The following is a 13,007-nucleotide window of genomic DNA, read 5'->3' as shown; positions in this document are numbered from 1 at the left end:
ATTAACTCTAACCCTCCAGGACATTTTTAGCGACAGTGATAATAATTAGTTTCTGTTTGTAATGCTATGTAAGCACTGCTCAGGCGGTGAGGTAAATCCTTATACTGCTATAAACTAGGTGTCAGAAGCTGCAGCAGCTGAGGTACAGAAAATTTTCAGTTTTTACCCAGCTCTTCCCATCAAGCTGCCGTCTAGCACTGTCTCCACGTATCCACCAGCCTCTAGTTGTGATTTTGTAAGCTAAGAGCCCTTGTTCTGTGTCTGCCTGTGAAGACATGTTGACAGGAGTGGAGCTGTCTGATCCATGTTCCGATTGGACAGGTGTCAGTGTCCAGCATGTAAACATCTGAGCGGAGGCGAACCAGCTTTGACATCTCCATAACCAACGCTCTGTGAAATATTGGCCTTAATCTCTCTCTGCTGATGGAGCCTCTAATATTTCATACGCAGTCTTTGGTGAAACGCTTTTCACCCAACAATGTGGTGCTGCACACACACACACACACATGCACCCGTTTGGTATGTGCAGCAAGGCTAAGAATACACTGGAGAAGCCCACATGCATCTCACTGCCAGGGCAAGTCTCTGACCCCAGCTGCTCTCTGCCAGAGCCAGCTCTGCCAGCCACTCATGGGCATCAAAGAGAGGTGAGGCTGTCTATCTGTCTGTCGGTCCATCTGGAGAAATAAAAAAAAGGCTAACACCTCTGTCAAACCTTGCCTTGTACTGTGAAGCATATTCCTAGAAAGATTTACACGTAACTGACACAGACATCTGAAGCCAAGGACACAATGAGGAGGGCGAATTTCAACACTACAAAACAGCAGAGACATCATTTCTTTTGACAGGATTTTATTTGGCCAAAGATGACATCCACATAAACTTGCAGCATTCAGCAGACACCGCAGGCTCCAAATGGCAAAAGTGAATTACTTTCCTTTTCTCTTGCTAAAATAAAGGAGTGACAGATTTAATATAAATAAGCAGAGACGGGGAGGAAGAAGGGAGGGGGATTGGAACAGGCTGTGGGTGACAAGGCAGTGTGACAAGCGTGGCAACTGAGAGAAAATGCGACACCTGGCCTTGTCCTTGATGTGAATAAGAGGATGATACATCAAAAAGTGACAGGGCAGAAAGATGGCTATTACCCAGGCGAAGAGGAAGATGAAGAGGAAGACGAGGAGAAAGCGACTATTTTTAGCAGTGGAGTAAAAATACTCCAGGGGTTCATTTAATATTCTTTTCCATAAAGTGCTCCAGTGTTAATGAATCATGATTTATTAGTTGCCATAATCTCCTGCTCTTGGCGGAGTTACACTGAAACTGTAATGGCATTTCGAGGCATTCCAGCAATATGATCAAATGTTCATGTTAAAAAATAAAAGCCATCAGGCGACTCCGTCCTCTTCTGACTGAGATAAGCTGGAATGAGCCGTCTGTCTGTTGATGCTGATGAAGTTTGACCGAGAGGGTAAATGAGTGGGAGCCCGAGGCCGTGTTTTTTTGTGATTGGCTGCATTCTCCCTGTAGGGCAGGAGGTTGATTGATTTCAGTGGGGTGGAACTCCGGCTCTGCCCCTATTGATCCCTCATCCCCAGCCCTGTCTCTTCCCCAATTTAGAGTTCACTAAGCCGCCACTATGGACCACTTCTAATGAATACCACCTCCCTGCCAACATCTCAATGTTTCATTCACTTCGCTGCCTGTCTCTGGTGCTTTCTCACTTAATTTCTCACTTTTGTCTGCTACTCCTCCACTCCAGTCGTAGTTAATGCCCAGTCACTACATCACTGAGAATCAATTGCTTCACCAGCGGCCAGATTTTAAGGATTAGATGGAATTGAGCTACTTTGGATGTAGAAATCTGGGATGTGTCTGGGTGTCAGGCGAAGAAGATCAAAAGATTCATTAGATTAGAATTAGATCAAACACAGTCAAAAGTTGAGAGGACAGACAGAGGAGGAGTGTGTGAGAGAGTGGTCGACATGAGAGAAACTGAAATCTAGACGTAGGAGCCAAAAAGCTGTCTGATGCAGAATCAATTTAATTGCCAGGTACATATACAGATACAAGGAATGTGCCTGTCATTCTGTCTTTCCGGGGCTGTTGGCACGTCAGTCTCTTGATCTGCCCACCTTGAGGGTGCAGTCAGAAAAAAGCAGTTCAGTCACAGGTCAGTTATGCCCCGATGCACCCGGCCTTAAACCCGTAATCCCGCTGCTTTGGTGGAGTGAGAAAATCCAATTTCAGAGTTCTGTAATTCCATAAACCTTATTAGGCACAACAATGGCTGCTACACCCTGAGGGAGCGGCATGAGGGAGGGGTGAGGGTGCACAGGGGGTTGAGTAGCTGAAGTTGTGACCAGGCTAAACGCAGGGACGGAGAGAGGGTGACGAACACAGAAATGGAGATTAAGGTAGAGTTGAAGTGTAGCAAATCAGGGAAATGAAGACAGAAGTGTTCTGGCACAGCTGCACTTCTAGTAAGCTACCATGACTAGGTACAACATGATGAAATGGGTGACACACTAAGATTCAAAGCGTAACAGTTAGTGTCCTCACTGCTGGTGAATCTGTTGTCCCTGTTTCACCCATGTCTCAAATTATTTGGTGATGTCATACATTTGTCACAGGTGGTCTTTTCTTGTTTCCTGTCGTTTTTCTTTTACTTACCATGTAATCCCTTCTTTGCTTTAATAGGAAATAAGGTTTCATGTGAATTCCAGAATTCCAGAAAATAATTTCTTTTATTTGGTTGGGGTTAGCGTGTCCTACCATCACCACTACATCCTGTATTCATTTAATCGTAACATCAATGGGACACTTAGACTGCTGTTATGTGAGTGCTCTCATTGATTGTTTGCCTAAATCCAGGAGAGTGGGGTGTGCCTGTTTGCTTTGCCTTACTAATGGACAGCATCTCAGCAAACACCTCAGTGAAGGCAGAGCCAATAGAAAGCAGTGACATGGGCGTGAGAGAAAGAAACACAGACGCGACGAGAGGTATAGGAGATTAGATCAGATTGATCAACTAAAAAGGAGGAACTCGTGGTGGAAATGCAGATGAAAATGGTGATAATTACAAGGGGGTGATGAGAAAGCAGTTAAGAAAGGGGGCTCTGAACTTGAGTCAGATTTTGGCCATGTTCCAAAATCTCCCAATCACTGCTCTTAGCAACTGCAGTTAATTCTGTCATAAATTATTCACAACTGTAACAAAACTGTAGCAAAATGCCACCGATAACCCCAGGATCTAAAAAGTGATTACAGGAGGAGGTTGGAGTGAGGATTTAAAACAAATTTCTGATTTAATTCAAATGTCTGAGCTATAGCAGGGCTTAAGTGACACCTCTGCTGTTTGATATTGCGAGTGAGAAGGGGCCTCTAGCCTCTGTCTCTCCTGAGACAGATAGGGCAGTGAAGCCTGTAGCCTACTCTGTGGCCAGTAGGGTGTAATTACATTTCCCCATGGGGCACACTCTGCCGCTGCAGCTCAGCCATATAGAGGGTAGAGATTGAAATCTGATTGCACTGGCACACAGCAGTCGAATGGCTCTCCTCACGTGAACATTGGGAATCACATGTACACACACTGTGCACACTGAGCTGATATGACACGCGCACAAACACAGAGTAGCAAGACACACGAACACGCACCGAATCACACCTGCATGTACAAACACACCACAACGCGCTTCTCCTTATTTGCTCCTATCAGCCGCAGACTACTCCTCGCTCTCTACACACTGTCGAGAGAGGAGTGCTTGAGCGCCGTCGTCAAAGAGCCCCGCTGCCTCTCTATCATTAGAGCAGCAGCACCCAGATTTACACACTGATCTCCTGACGCCGCCTCATCTCAGGACCTGTTAACAGCAGCATATGCATACATATGAACAGGGAGTCAGAGAGGGAAAAACTGAAAAAAAAAAATGTGAATTATGTGTGTGTCCATTTGCTAAATGTATGTGAATATATTTTGACCAATGTGAATATCTATTCAAGCAGCAAGATTACATGATCAATTGAGCACCGGTAACTCTAATTATGTTTATTGCTGCTTCTCAGTTTAGAGGGCATTTTGTATTTTCTTTTTCCAAAGCAGCAACATTGCAGTCATGTACACTCACCAAACACTGCTCTCTTTATTCTGTATGTTTTGTGCCTTTCAGGTGGAGTGAAGCCACGTAATGGTGCGTGGCAGAATGATATGAATGCCTTGTCTAAAGCAGACAAAGACGCAGGTATGATAACGTCATGATATATTGGAAATATCTGTTTCCATCAGCTTTTATTGCATCTTTTTCCAGCATGCCAACTTTTGCCAAGCATCAAAATCGTGTTTTCCACTCACTTTTTATGGGCAAATTAAAAATGTGCATAGAAAACAAATGGATGCTACAGACAGTAAACACGTGGAAGGACAGCAGGTGGAAGAAACTATAGCTCTGACTACATGCAGCTAATGGGAGACATTAGCTTTAGGACCCTTTAATATAACCTCACTGTGTCTAACCACAAAAGGTCAAGGCGGCAGTAAAATGAGCAGACACCAGCCCTGGCCGCCTGCAGGCCCACAGAGACCATCTAGCGGTGTCACCTTGGCCGCTGTCACTGATATCAGCCACCTGTCACCACGCTGCCCCCGTGGCCAGGGATGCGGCTGCGTCGACAATGGGTTTGTCGATAGCACTACCTCCTAAGTGGTGATGGGGGAACATGTCCTCTGCTTTCATCAACTGCTTGAGTCAACAGCGTCGGCGTGCAGCATTAGCATACAATACATATTCATGCCGGTGTCTCCCTTCAACTGCATCGCCAACCCTCCTGCACATTTTCCAGTCATTTTTACAAACGGCATGTCAAGTGCCCCATTTTCGCCGGGAGTCCCACATGGCCTCTTATGTATTCACAGCACGGCTGCTGCAAACAACATCAACAGGTCTCAAGGTCGTCACTCCCACTGATTGTGTGTGTGTCTTTGTGTGTGTGTAAGTGTGTCTCATAAAGTGTGTGAAAAGCTGAAAAGAAAATAGGAATTTGAGAAAGATGGGAGCAAAATAAAAAGGTAACAGCTGTGATGAGTGTGTGTATGTGAGCGTGACAAATGTATGCAGTGTGAGAGCACCCACTGTATGTTTGGATTAATGCAATGCAAATAAGTGACTGATTTTGTGTCCCATTATATTAGTGAGTGTAACCATGCAATGATAGCTTAGTATGCGTCCATACAAATCTGAACAAAATGTTATGTACATTTGGGTGTGTAGCATGCGGCTGCAGTCTCAACATGTCTGCAGACTAGCTGACAGGTAGACTAAGCAGGAGCATCCTCCTTTAGTCCACTGGCATCTCAGTGAGAAAGGAGGCCAGTTGATGTGGGGGTTAGAGCTTCCATGGCACATTGCGTTGTGATAAATTATGAATGCTTAAAGAACAGATCTCTGAAGCTCCTTTACTTTCCATCTATCCCTCAACCCTTGCATTCGTTCATCCATCCACCCATATCGCTACAAACAGCACAGGGTGTTTAGCAGTCTCTATCATAAATATTTTAGCCTCTAGGTCAGTGCTGGCACCCCCCCCTCCACTCTGCAGCTCTTAACCACCACCACTTGGTGATGACACAGCCTTTTGACCCATAAAAATATTGACAAAACACAGATAGTGAGTACATTCACCGGGACCAGCCTCGTAGACTAAAGCCGTGCAGGCTTCTATAGGAGTCACAGCGGCTGCTGCTGTTGAAATGGCGACTCTTGAATGAATGTTGAGCGGCGGATACCTCCTTCGTTTCTAAAAAGGGTCCCTACAAGGTAAACAAAGCAAACCTGGACCGCCCCTGCCTTTGGAAAAAGTAAAAATGTCTTCAGTGTTGTAATTGTTGTTTTTGCTCTAATTTTAACTCCCCAGCACTATTCAGCAGGATTATATTTGGTTGAGAAAATACAAAGCCATGCTGAGACAATGAATGTTCCATTTTTCAACACACCACAGACTGAGAAACAGGAAGACAAAGACAACTAATCACAAATTGGATTCCACACGAAGACAGCCCAAAGAACTGTGAAGGCTGTACTAACTTCTTTGGCTATGTAAAGTGGATTGCCACTGAGCACAATAATAATGTAATAATTATCTTACTAGAGGATACTACTATGTAGAAACATGACTATCACTTCAAAGTGATATTACACTTACACTTCAATAAAGCTCATGCGACAGCCCAAAAAACTACCAACTTGTTTCATCACCAGATAAACAGCAGCTCATCTCCACGCTGATCTGATTCAAAGCCACATAATCTGTGAGTCCCGTGCATCCAAACAACGAGAGGTCTTATCTCTCTTAACCTGATGAGGTGCGCCGTTAGCGACTCCATGCATAAATCTCAGAGGCAAACAGAACGGATCAGAGCATTCAAGTGTAAACTAGGGCAAAGCTTCAACACTGTACCTTCTAAATACGCTACTCTGGAAGCAAGTCCTGTAGAGGAACAGGCGAGCACACACTGAGGGATACACATGCTGCTCTCTGTCATCTCTCACAAATACACACACATGCACAAACACAAATTCACACACCTGTTCTGGACAGCCCAGTACCATCCGGTCCTGTCCGGTCAGTTCAGATCCGGTGTCCTGTGCTTGCAGAGTGAGGAGCTCGTCTCACCCCCCACGCAGCCCGGTGCAGACAGCTCACTGTTATAGATGCACTGACAAGTGAAAGGAGGGAGGCGTGGTTTCACATTAGATAAATAAAAGAGGGAGGGAAAGTGGGAGGAGAGAGGCTCCCTCAATCTACAATTCAATTTTGCCCTCACTCCCGTTTTCAGCGGTGTTTGTCTTTTTCTCTTCTTTTAGCATATTCATGCTGTTATTCTATCATTCGTTCTTTTTCATCTTCCTCGCTCTCTGCTTTTCCTCACTGGATCTTTCTGTTTCTGTTAGTTTTAGTCTTTTCCCCCCATGTTGCTTCCTGTTTCTTCTCTTTCTCCTTGTCACATTTAACTCTGCCTTTCTTTCTCTCTAGGCTCTCATTCATGGGGCAGTAGTGTGTGCGTGTGTGTGTGTGTGTGTGTGTGTGTGTGTGTAAGTGCGACAGTGAACCAGGGCAGCTCTGGCCATCTGTTGGAGCCTGTGAGCTTCACCTATTCACAGTCTCATAAAGGCAGAGGCACACAGAGGAGTGAGAGAGAAAGGAATGGGAGGGAACTAGGGATCAATCTTAATGCTGCAGGGGTGGGGAGGGAAGGCACAGCCTGGCACACACACCATATCTATCAGGCTGGCACCTCTGAGGCAGGCTGGCGTGGGCACGCCTGCTCACTGGGTCCAGGCAGCACAGGGGATTTGGCTCACAGTGCATGGGCATGTAGATAGAGAAAAAAAACGTACACCAAATCAATTTCTACACAAGCACACAAAAGGCATATATATGCGTGAGTTCACACACAAACACACACTCTCACACAAATCCACAAAACCAATTTCCTCTTTGTCAAAACAAACGGGATCTATCAAGATGGATAATCCTACAAACTCAAAGAGATGAGGGGACAGAGGACATGGGACAATTCTACAGACACAAAGCTTGCCCTGAATCCTTCCATCACAGCGGAGCTAAAGTAGGCATTTTCCTGCCCAGTTTAAACCAGATATTTCTCCTGAGTGCTGGTGTCACTTCCTATCCCTGACCAGGAGGGAGAAGTTTGGCGGAGGGTGGCGGAGGGCGGAGGCATCCATCACTGTCCGCACCAGCCGTCCCATGATGGATGCGCCTGTTTATTTGTCTCCGCAGGTTATTTAGATGCAGTCACAGCCAGAGAGATTAGTGATGGAGAACCTCTGCACCTCCTCGCCTCTCCTCCCACCCAATCTAATCAATAACACTCTTATCTATTATCTGCATTTCGAGGTATTTCTCCATGGAAATTTGAAGCAGGGAGAAAAAGAGAGATTAATTGTCCACCCCCTCTCAGTGTTTTCAATTACAACGTCTGCAATGGATCATCTATCTGTCAGCTTGGCACACCAAGGTATTTGTGTCACTGCAAAGAGATGAAACCACGCTGTTTTGAGAAAATCAAACAGTATTTTTCTGCCCATGACTGTCCCTTGCAGATGCGAAACAAACTATTCAGAGCGGGGGATTTGCATGGCATTTGAGGATAAAGAAAATTATATTTCCTGCTTTAACATCAGGTGCATTCAACACTAATCCTGTTCTTTTTTAAAGCATTGTCATTCTAGCCAATTGGAGACCTTTGTATGAATGGATTAGCCTGTTCTAATACTGTTCATAATCATCTTAAAACAAAATATACTGCTGGAAAATGATTTATTTCTCCCTCCACTGTATGAATATCAGATGATGTCTGAGACTCAGGGACTGCTTACATAAAGGAGCCATCTAGCTGCTCTAACATGCTGGATTACAGACAATGCCCCAGAGACAGCCATGTTTTTCCTGAGCGGTGCCGACATGCCAACACTGCAGCCCAGTGACACCACTTTAGGACATGGTTTATTCATGCTCCCACCCGCTCTCTCGTGCGCTCTCACGCACACTTAAACTGTGTCATCACGCTGACCTCTAATTGGGTTGAGATCAACAGATGTATCCTCAAACCAGGGTAAAGTCGCCTTATATACACCACAGGTTGATATCTTCCAACCCCAATGGCTACTAGGAAATTCCCACAGAGGGCTAGGAAAAAAAGACACAGACGGAAACGGAAAGGCAAAAAGCGGAAAAACAAAATGCAAAAAAATTAAAAGAATCCAAATGTCTGCATTTCTACAGAGGGAAAAAGCCACACTTTAAAAAACACAGGAAGGGTACAAACCTTGGGGGAATGATTTTTTGCTTTTCTGTTTTCTGCTTCATTGGACGCAAAGTGGGTTAGGCCTTGTGGGCCACTTTTGCATGACAGTGCAGAGACAGGTACATAAATAAGAATGAATGATTTCTATTCTGATAGCTTAGAAAGATAGCTACTGTATGTTCTATCCTGCTGAGATCTTGTCCTTGGATGGGAGTGTGCTTTTACAAATGAATTTGTTCCTTTTCTGCAGTGTGTGTACCAGGCTGATAAAAATATCCCCTGTCAGCAGGCTGCGTGAAGAGGGGAGGACTCTAGTACAAATGAGGCAGACCCCCTCACTGTCTTCTCCTCTTTGCCAGCTCTCTCTATCTCAGACGGCACTCCTCCTATTATTCACTTGTTTTGAGCTAGTTGGTTCAAGGCTGACCTTCCTCCTCCACCACCACCATGCACACACATCCCCTGCACCCTGCCCTCCATCTATTCTGTGATTCCCTGGCTGAACGTGTGCATGTGTGTGTGTGTGTGTGTGTGTGTGTGAATACGCAAGTGGGCCCTGTGCATTGAGACAGCTCTACAGCTCCGTGGCTACATTATGAAGAGACACAGAGATAGAAAGAAGAACTGAGAGAAAGAAGAAGGACCCAGGAGCTGACAATGTAGGGACTCAAGGACGGAGGATTGACAGAACTGAGGATGAGAGGAGTCCTGGCACTGTGAAACAATTTCTCCCAAAAAAAGGCTACTGCCAGGTAGAATAGTAACAGGACCACCTAACCTCAGAGCACATGGCTTCAGAGGCAGACAGCCACAATTATAACTACCTCATCCTTCTGGTCATAGACTGAAACATAATATATACATGTCTCCAGTGTATGGTAAAATACAATGCCTGGACACAACCATCAGAGGTTTACACATCTGTCCAGAGGACAGCTTTCCTGGTTAATTACAAATGCAAATAGTTGAATGAGTCACATTCTGCAGCTGTGCTCATTGCTCTTGGACCGCGTATTCCTCCCCCTGAGTTCACGTGGTGCGGAAGGTCATCAGAGTGCCAGGGAAGGATTTGGTGAATACCTGACATCATTACATCCCAGCGATGATGCACACCACGCATAGCTCTGTCATGTCTAATGTATTCTCCTTTTATTTATTTCATCCCGCCTGTCACATCATATGCTCCCACTGAAAATATAAATAGATAATAATAAATCAATTATGAGCGACCATCATTTTCCAGAGGTTTGTTCCATATCCTGAGGTGATGTTATAATTCATTCATGAGCCTCCCACAAGTCTCTAAGTTACAATTAGAAAGAATAGAGTTTCCTCTATCGCAGATTTCAAATTTAATTGCTAAGCTTTTGGTCATAGACATTTTCAGATGGAAGAAAGTCTGAAAAAGTCTCTGACTAAAAGCTTTGAAATAAAACATGAAATATCCAATAGAGTAACTGCGAGAAAGAATTCATTTTCCTTAATTGTACTAGAGACTGTAGATTTCCTTCTAGCCCCTTCCTGAGACCATTTGCAGCATGTGAAAGTTTCCAATTTCTTATATCGATAGATGGACAAATATGTAGACAGAAAGGTGAGAGAATAATAAGAAAGACCACTATGTTGTCCCAGTTTATATATAGCTATATAGAGAGTTATTCAACATCTTATTCTGTGCTTTGAGTTGTGCATTGACACTGGAAAATGTCAAACTTAAGTATATTATGCACACTGCACACTAACATTTTAAGTGTGATGATGGACACTGTTGTCCCACAATGCAAAGCACAACTGAAATGAAAGAGCTGCTGCCAGCTGGAGTAAAGTGAAAACCTTTGTAAACTTTTCTCACAGCAGACATTTCAATTGTCACAGCAGGATAAGCAGTAACAGTAGCAATAACATGATGATGATGGCTCAACTCCATTGAGGCTCCTTGTAGCTATATTGGGAGCCCAATATCAGGGCCATGAAACTGATACACCTGAATGGGACACAGGATTAGTAATGTTACTAGTTACACCTGTGTTTGACAAATTGCCTTTGGAAAATCTAAATATTCAGCTGAAACGTTCAAAATTCATTGTGAAAATATTGTTCCAAGCTGCAGTGAACATCCCACAGGGCTTGCATCATTCTTTGTTAGCACAAAACAGTACACAACATTGATTTCTATCTGCCAAAACAGGGCGCTGTTAACATAAGTACATGAGTATTAACGCATAGTAATTAGAACTGGGACACCCTGCCAGTCTTACTAAGGGAGCACATGTTGTTTGATGTTCAGCCAGCAGGGGGAGGTGTCCTCATGTCTGGTAGGAATATATCTTCCACTGTGCATCAGGGGTGTAAAAAAATCACTTTGAGGTGGGAAAGACAACTGCACTGATTTGAAAAGTTGATTACTATCTGATTGCTTTCCCTAAAATAGTTATGCTGAAAACTGTCTAAATCCAATTGCTATCTTTGACGTGTTTCTGTGTCTGTTCCCTCATATTCCTGCACATACCGAGCTGTTGTCTTTTGCAGTCAGAGTTTGGCCTTGGAAATAAATGTCAGCCTTTGAAATAGTGCTTTGTTGTAGGATTCACATGGTATTTTTATTTCTTAAATGCACTTGAATCAAGTCATGAGTAGAATGGGGCATTTTTCGATGAAATAATATTTGCTGTAAGAAATAAAAACAAACTGAAATGCTGTTGGATTCCATCTAATATAGTGAAGGCATGTGTGAAAAAGAAGACAAATATTTTCTACAGATGAGCAACATTAACCATCAATGATCGAAGATGAAAAGTTTATTCAACTTGATATAAATCTTCATTCATTCACAGTAAAAAAAAAAAAGAGATCAGAACTGATTGAATCAGATTCACACACACATGCTTCGTTCCCATCTGTCCATGCACAGCAGGAAGTGCAGAGGTTGGGAAACCGTTACCAGACCGTGGGATCCACAGATCAAAGAGCTCCCCCCTGTCGAGATCTGCGGTCCCGAGGAACACAAGCCGCTATGGGCCAGAGCCAGCATCACATCTCCAACTAATTAACTAAAACCCCTTTGACGCCGTGTTATTTGCATTCCAAATGTACAGCACTCGGTGTAATATCTGCCACACATATTAAATAAGAAGCTTGTGGGTTTGTCTAACAAGGCACCCCAGTGTTTGTAACACAAATACATTTGTAATCACTTTAAAACACTGTAAGGGCGACAGCACAGAGGAGTCGAATTACCCTGAAAAATGGATGAATTTCACAATTTTATAATTAAATGAACATTTGTGTGAACGTGCTTGGTGCAGATGTTCAAATTTTTGATTATTTTAACACTGATCACCACAAGCATGCCTGTCCTTATACCTACAGCAAAGAATGCATGCACGCAGTCACGCAGGACCCTCACTGAAAAGACACACCTTGCCCCAGTGAAGTTTCAAGGGCCCTCGAGAGTAGCCTTCCAATCTCAGCACTCACCGGAGTGAAAGAAGGCCCTGCATTATAAATCAAGGAGCTTTAAATGGCTATGTAGATTAGCAAGCCGTCAGTGATGTCCTCAATAATTAATTACTTGTTTGTACCAGAGTGGACCTTGCTTCTTTTTTGTATGGCTCTCTGTGTCTGCACACAAACACTCGTTGGCATGCAATCAGGAGCTGTCAGGGTGTGAGGAGGGCTCCTGAAGAGTCCGGTGTAGGGACTGACATCACGACGAAAGGTCACCGCTACAGGGGGGCATTCTCATAATGTGCAAGTATGTTTATTTTTGTACTTGTGCCGACTACATGTCCAGAAAGATTACAAAACTCAACTCAAAACAAAAGGTTTTGCTTTTCCGCAGCCCTTTATTGGGAGTAGATTTAGGTCAGGTAATTGGGAGTAATGGTTGGGATAGTCAGTGTGAGACTAATGTTAATTGTGTTTTGGCACTCTGGCAACATACGGACCACTCTCTGCCAAAAGTGACACCAGCCAGTTACAGCAGAATGACACCTGAATGACACAACACAGCAGACTACATCATCTCGCCATTGTGTCCTTAAAAATGTAAGACAGACTTCCTCACCTAATCTCAGCCCTCTGGCCATCTCTCCATGGCTGCCCTGAAACAGCCCTGTAAGCAGACTAAAGACAAGTGGGAGGATGAAATAGCCCCCCCCCCCCCCCCCCCCCCCCCCCCCCC

The 13,007-nt window shown here is 44.2% G+C and overlaps 1 protein-coding gene across 5 annotated transcripts in view; it reads right to left on the bottom strand.

Moving 5' to 3' along the window:
- The window catches only part of sulf2a (sulfatase 2a), a 42,204-nt gene that overhangs the window by 25,718 nt on the left and 3,479 nt on the right, over positions 1-13,007 (bottom strand). For 2 of the 5 annotated variants that reach the window (XM_046075517.1, XM_046075521.1), the window contains exon 1: positions 6,582-6,712. The exons of 2 other annotated variants lie outside the window; for them this stretch is intronic. The gene's annotated coding sequence lies outside the window, so the exon portion shown is untranslated. Of the gene's footprint in view, positions 1-6,581; positions 6,713-13,007 lie in introns of those variants that run through there. One more of the 5 variants, XM_046075519.1, reaches the window with a different exon arrangement.

The sequence above is a fragment of the Micropterus dolomieu genome, linkage group LG18, assembly GCF_021292245.1.
Source record: "Micropterus dolomieu isolate WLL.071019.BEF.003 ecotype Adirondacks linkage group LG18, ASM2129224v1, whole genome shotgun sequence".
Lineage (NCBI taxonomy): Eukaryota > Metazoa > Chordata > Actinopteri > Centrarchiformes > Centrarchidae > Micropterus > Micropterus dolomieu.
Note: the sequence above shows the minus strand (reverse complement) of the source record. Positions and strands in the feature narration are given on the sequence as shown.